Source organism: Salmo salar, chromosome 01 (assembly GCF_965601325.2).
Source record: "Salmo salar chromosome 01, fSalSal1, whole genome shotgun sequence".
Taxonomy (NCBI): domain Eukaryota; kingdom Metazoa; phylum Chordata; class Actinopteri; order Salmoniformes; family Salmonidae; genus Salmo; species Salmo salar.
The window spans coordinates 181,206,501-181,212,500 of NC_138291.1; the positions used below are offsets into that span (position 1 = coordinate 181,206,501).

General features: G+C 47.0%; 1 protein-coding gene across 1 annotated transcript in view; it reads left to right on the plus strand.

Moving 5' to 3' along the window:
• Window positions 1–6,000, plus strand: part of LOC106572374 (metalloprotease TIKI1) — a 181,371-nt gene that overhangs the window by 121,520 nt on the left and 53,851 nt on the right. The gene's annotated exons all lie outside the window — the stretch shown is intronic.

Consider the following 6,000-nt stretch of genomic DNA (forward strand, 5'->3'; position numbering starts at 1 on the left):
AACCTTAACCCGGCCCAGGGCTCACCTGTACCTGAGATCTAACCCTAACCCGGTCCAGGGTTCACCTGTACCTGAGATCTAACCCGGTCCAGGGCTCACCTGTACCTGAGATCTAACCCTAACCTGGTCCAGGGCTCACCTGTACCTGAGATCTAACCCTAACCCGGCCCAGGGCTCACCTGTACCTGAGATCTAACCCTAACCCGGCCCAGGGCTCACCTGTACCTGAGATCTAACCCGGTCCAGGGCTCACCTGTACCTGAGATCTAACCCTAACCCGGTCCAGGGCTCACCTGTACCTGAGATCTAACCCTAACCCGGTCCAGGGCTCACCTGTACCTGAGATCTAACCGTAACCCGGTCCAGGGTTCACCTGTACCTGAGATCTAACCCTAACCCGGCCCTGTACCTGTCTGATCTTGCTCCTCCTCTCTGTCTCATCTTGCTCCTCCTCTCTGTCTCTTTCTCTCTCTCTCTCTCTCTCTCTCTCTGTCTGTCTGTCTGTCTGTCTGGCTGTCTCTCTCTCTGTCTCTCTCTCTCTTTCTCTCTCTCTCTCTCTCTCTGTCTCTCTCTCTCTCTCCTCTCTAGGCAGCCAGACTGTCCTCTCTAGGCAGCCAGACTGTCCTCTCTGGGCAGCCAGGTTTGTCTGTGACGACCAGTCTCTATAGCCAGCCTGTCCTCTCTGGGCAGCCAGACTGTCCTCTCTGAGCACCCAGACAGTGGTCAGATAGTCTGCCACCATGTACTGTCTGTTTAGAGACAAATAACATTGAAGTTTACTTTGATTTTTGTGGTGTCTTTCCAATAGGTGAAACATTTTTATTTTTGTTTTGTGATGATTTTGTTGGGCCAGATGTTCTGAGTGCTGTCCTGAGGCTCTATGGGGTTGGTTTGGGTTAGTGAACTGAGCCTCAGAACCAGCTGGCTGACTGCTGTCCTGAGGCTCTATGGGGTTGGTTTGGGTTGGTGAACTGAGCCTCAGAACCAGCTGGCTGACTGCTGTCCTGAGGCTCTATGGGGTTGGTTTGGGTTAGTGAACTGAGCCTCAGAACCAGCTGGCTGAGGGCTGTCCTGAGGCTCTATGGGGTTGGTTTGGGTTAGTGAACTGAGCCTCAGAACCAGCTGGCTGAGGGCTGTCCTGAGGCTCTATGGGGTTGGTTTGGGTTAGTGAACTGAGCCTCAGAACCAGCTGGCTGACTGCTGTCCTGAGACTCTATGGGGTTGGTTTGGGTTAGTGAACTGAGCCTCAGAACCAGCTGGCTGAGGGCTGTCCTGAGACTCTATGGGGTTGGTTTGGGTTAGTGAACTGAGCCTCAGAACCAGCTGGCTGACTGCTGTCCTGAGGCTCTATGGGGTTGGTTTGGGTTAGTGAACTGAGCCTCAGAACCAGCTGGCTGAGGGGTCTCTTCTCTGGTTTCATCTCTTGACGTTGTAGAGCTGTGATGGAATGTTTTGGGGTGATTGTTTTTAGATGGCTGTAAAATTTGATGGCTATTTTTTCTATTCGAATGAGGAGGGGGGTATTGGCCCAATTCTGCTCTACATAAGTTATTTGGAGTGTTTCTTTGCACTTGCAATACAGTCTTGCAAAACTCTGCATGCAGTATTTCAATTGGATGTTTGTCCCATTTGGTGAATTCATTATTAGAGAGTGGACCCCGTACTTCACTGCCATATAGAGCAATTGGTTCTATAACTGATTGGAACATTTTGAGCCAGATTCTAATTGGAATTTCTATTTTAATGTTCCTTTTAATGTAATAGAATGCTCTTCTTGCTTTGTCTCTCAGCTCGTTCACAGCCATGTGAAAGCTTCCTGTGTTAGTGATATTTAGTCCTAGATATGTGTCGTTTTAGGTGTGTTCTAATACAACTGTGTTCAAATAGAATTTATATTTGTCATCCTGATTTCCGGACCTTTTTTGGAATATCATTATATATATATTTTTTAGGTTTAACGGTCAGAGCCCAGGTCTAACAGAACCTGTGATTAACGGTCAGAGCCCAGGTCTGACAGAACCTGTGGTTAACGGTCAGAGCCCAGGTCTAACAGAACCTGTGGTTAATGGTCAGAGCCCAGGTCTGACAGAACCTGTGGTTAATGGTCAGAGCCCAGGTCAGACAAGAACCTGTGGTTAACGGTCAGAGCCCAGGTCTGACAGAACCTGTGGTTAACGGTCAGAGCCCAGGTCTGACAGAACCTATGGTTAACGGTCAGAGCCCAGGTCTGACAGAACCTGTGGTTAACGGTCAGAGCCCAGGTCTAACAGAACCTGTGGTTAACGGTCAGAGCCCATGTCTAACAGAACCTGTGAAGACGATCTAGGTGCTGCTGTAACCCCTCTTTAGTGGGAGACAGCAGCACCAGGTCATCTGTCTACAGCAGACCCTCCTTAGTGGGAGACAGCAGCACCAGGTCATCTGTCTACAGCAGACCCTCCTTAGTGGGAGACAGCAGCACCAGGTCATCTGTCTACAGCAGACCCTCTTTAGTGGGAGACAGCAGCACCAGGTCATCTGTCTACAGCAGACCCTCTTTAGTGGGAGACAGCAGCACCAGGTCATCTGTCTACAGCAGACCCTCCTTAGTGGGAGACAGCAGCACCAGGTCATCTGTCTACAGCAGACCCTCCTTAGTGGGAGACAGCAGCACCAGGTCATCTGTCTACAGCAGACCCTCCTTAGTGGGAGACAGCAGCACCAGGTCATCTGTCTACAGCAGACCCTCCTTAGTGGGAGACAGCAGCACCAGGTCATCTGTCTACAGCAGACCCTCCTTAGTGGGAGACAGCAGCACCAGGTCATCTGCGTACAGCAGACACTTGATTTCAGTGTTGTGTCGGGTGAGACCAGGTGCTGCCGATTCTTCTAATGTTTTTGCCAATTCATTAATGTAGATGTTAAATAGTGTTGGACTTATTGGGCAGCCCTGTTTCACTCCCCGTCCCTGAGAGAAGACGTCTGTTTGCTTGTTGTTAATTCATTAATGTAGATGTTAAATAGTGTTGGACTTATTGGGCAGCCCTGTTTCACTCCCCGTCCCTGAGAGAAGAAGTCTGGTTACTTGTTGCCAATTTTAACCGCACATTTGTTTTTAGTGTACATTGATTTAATAACATCATATGTTTTCTCTCCAATACCACTTTCTATTAGTTTATAAAAAAAGACCTTCGTGCCAAATTTAATCAAATGCTTTCTTGAAATCTACAAAACATGAGTACATTTTGCCTTTGTTTTGGTTTACTTGTTTGTCAATTAGAGTTTGGAGGGTGTAAATGTGGTCTGTTGTACGATCATTTTTTAGAAATCCAATCTGGCTTCTGCTCAGGACGGTATGTTCGTCAAGGAAATGGTGTAGTCTGCTATTTATAATACTGCAGAGAATTTACCCCAAGTTGATGTTGACGCAAATTCCTCTGTAATTATTTGGGTCAAATTTGTCTCCATTTTTATAGATTGGTGTGATCAATCCCTGGTTCCAAATATCGGGGGAAATACCTGCAGTGAGGATAATGTTGAAGAGTTTGAGTATAGCCAAATTGAATTTGTGGTCTGTATATTTGATCATTTCATTTAAAATACCATCAGCACCACAGGCCTTGTTGGGTTGGAGAGAGTGCATAGTTTTTCCAATAATTCTTCTTCTGTAATTGCACATATCCCTATTTTGGAGAGCCAATTCCTCCTGACGAGATTTGTTTAATTTATTCCAATTCTCCCAGAAGTGGTTTGATTCTATGGATTCCTCAATTCCATCCAGCTGTTTCTAATGTGCTGTTCCTTTATTGTTCTCAGGGTGTGTTTGTATTGCTTCAGTGTTTCCCCATATTGAAGGCGTATATTTTTGTTGTCTGGTTCTCTGTGTTTTTGATTAGATATATTTCTCAACGACTTTCTGTCACGTCCGTTTGAAGGAGTAGAGGCACAGTGTGGGTTGGGTTCATCATATTTTAATTAACGTGAACCAGCAAAACAATAAACAAAACACAACGAACAAACAGTCTTGCAGGCTACTCACAACTATGCAAAAACAACTTCCCACAAAAGACAGGTGAGAAAAGGGCTACCTAAGTATGGCTCCCAATCAGCGACAACGATGTACAGCTGTCCCTGATTGAGAGCAATACCAGGCCAAAACAAAGAAATACAAAACATAGAATGAACATAGAAATAGAAAATATAGAACACACATCAAAACCCTGAAACACACAAAACAAACACCCCCCTGCCACGCCCTGACCAAACTACAATGACAAATAACCCCTTATACTGGTCAGGACGTGACACTTTCTTAGATTTTTGCAATCATTATCAAACCATTTTTCATTTTCTGTTATTTCTGGTTTGCTCTTATGCTTCTTTAGATTAGTCAAGAAGGCTAATTTATCAAATATAAAGTTTATGTTCCAAACGGCCAAATTTACACGTTTGTTGCTGAAGGAGAATGTTCAGGCTAAAAAGTTGTCCAGGAGAGATTGTATTTTTTGGCTACTAATTGCTTTTTGGTAGATGTCTGTACTGTTTGCACTCCATCTATAGGCCTGTTTAGTACCATGTCATTTACTGGGCTGTGATGCTTCATGGTTGGGTTCCGCTCTTCTCAGATTCACTGGGATTTTACTGTGGTCTGAGAGAGGTGTTCGTGGGCTGACTGTGAAGGCTCTTAGAGACTCTGGGTTTAGGTCAGTGGGCTGACTGTGAAGGCTCTGAGAGACTCTGGGTTTAGGTCAGTGGGCTGACTGTGAAGGCTCTGAGAGACTCTGGGTTTAGGTCAGTGGGCTGACTGTGAAGGCTCTGAGAGACTCTGGGTTTAGGTCAGTGGGCTGACTGTGAAGGCTCTGAGAGACTCTGGGTTTAGGTCAGTGGGCTGACTGTGAAGGCTCTGAGAGACTCTGGGTTTAGGTCAGTGGGCTGACTGTGAAGGCTCTGAGAGACTCTGGGTTTAGGTCAGTGGGCTGACTGTGAAGGCTCTGAGAGACTCTGGGTTTAGGTCAGTGGGCTGACTGTGAAGGCTCTGAGAGACTCTGGGTTTAGGTCGGTGAGGAAGTAGTCTACAGTACTGCCTGCCAAGGGATGAGCTGTAGGTGTACCTACCGTAGGAGTCCCCTCGAAGCCTACCATTGACTATGTACATACCCAGCGTGCGACAGAGCTGTACTCCATTTTTTGTTTTTCCCTTTGTCCTAGTTGTTTCTGTGGGGGTATGTGGGGAGGGAAAGGTTGTTGCTTCCTGGTAGGTGTTTATCCTCATGACTGTTAATAGTATCTAGTTCTTCTGCTGTTCTACCATTCAGGTCTCCACAGACCAGGACGTTGCCTTGGGACTGAAAGTAACTAATCTCCCCCCTCTAGAATGGAGAAACTCTCTTCATTGAAGCAGGGTGACTCTGAGGGGGTAATGCATGTGGCACAGAGGAAGACGTTTTTATCTGTTAAGATTGCCTCCTTGTTAATTTTTAACCAGATAAAGAATTCTCCTGTTTTGATCAATTCGATTGAATGAATTAGTTCAGATTTATACCATATTACCATTCCCCCTGAGTCTCTGCCCTGTCCTGAGTCCCTGCCCTGTCCTGAGTCTCTGCCCTGTCCTGAGTCTCTACCCTTTCCTGAGTCTCTGCCCTGTCCTGAGTCTCTGCCCTGTCCTGAGTAAACCTGAGTCTCTACCCTGTCCTGAGTCTCTGCCCTGTCCTGAGTCTCTGCCCTGTCCTGAGTCTCTGCCCTGTCCTGAGTCTCTGCCCTGTCCTTAGTCTCTGCCCTGTCCTGAGTCTCTGCCCTGTCCTGAGTCTCTGCCCTGCCCTGAGTCTCTGCCCTGTCCTGAGTCTCTGCCCTGTCCTGAGTCTCTACCCTGTCCTGAGTCTCTGCCCTGTCCTGAGTCTCTACCCTGTCCTTAGTCTCTGCCCTGTCCTGAGTCTCTGCCCTGTCCTGAGTCTCTGCCCTGTCCAACATTCCAACATGCAACGTAAAAGGATTTCATAACAGTTTTTTTCTTTACCTTCA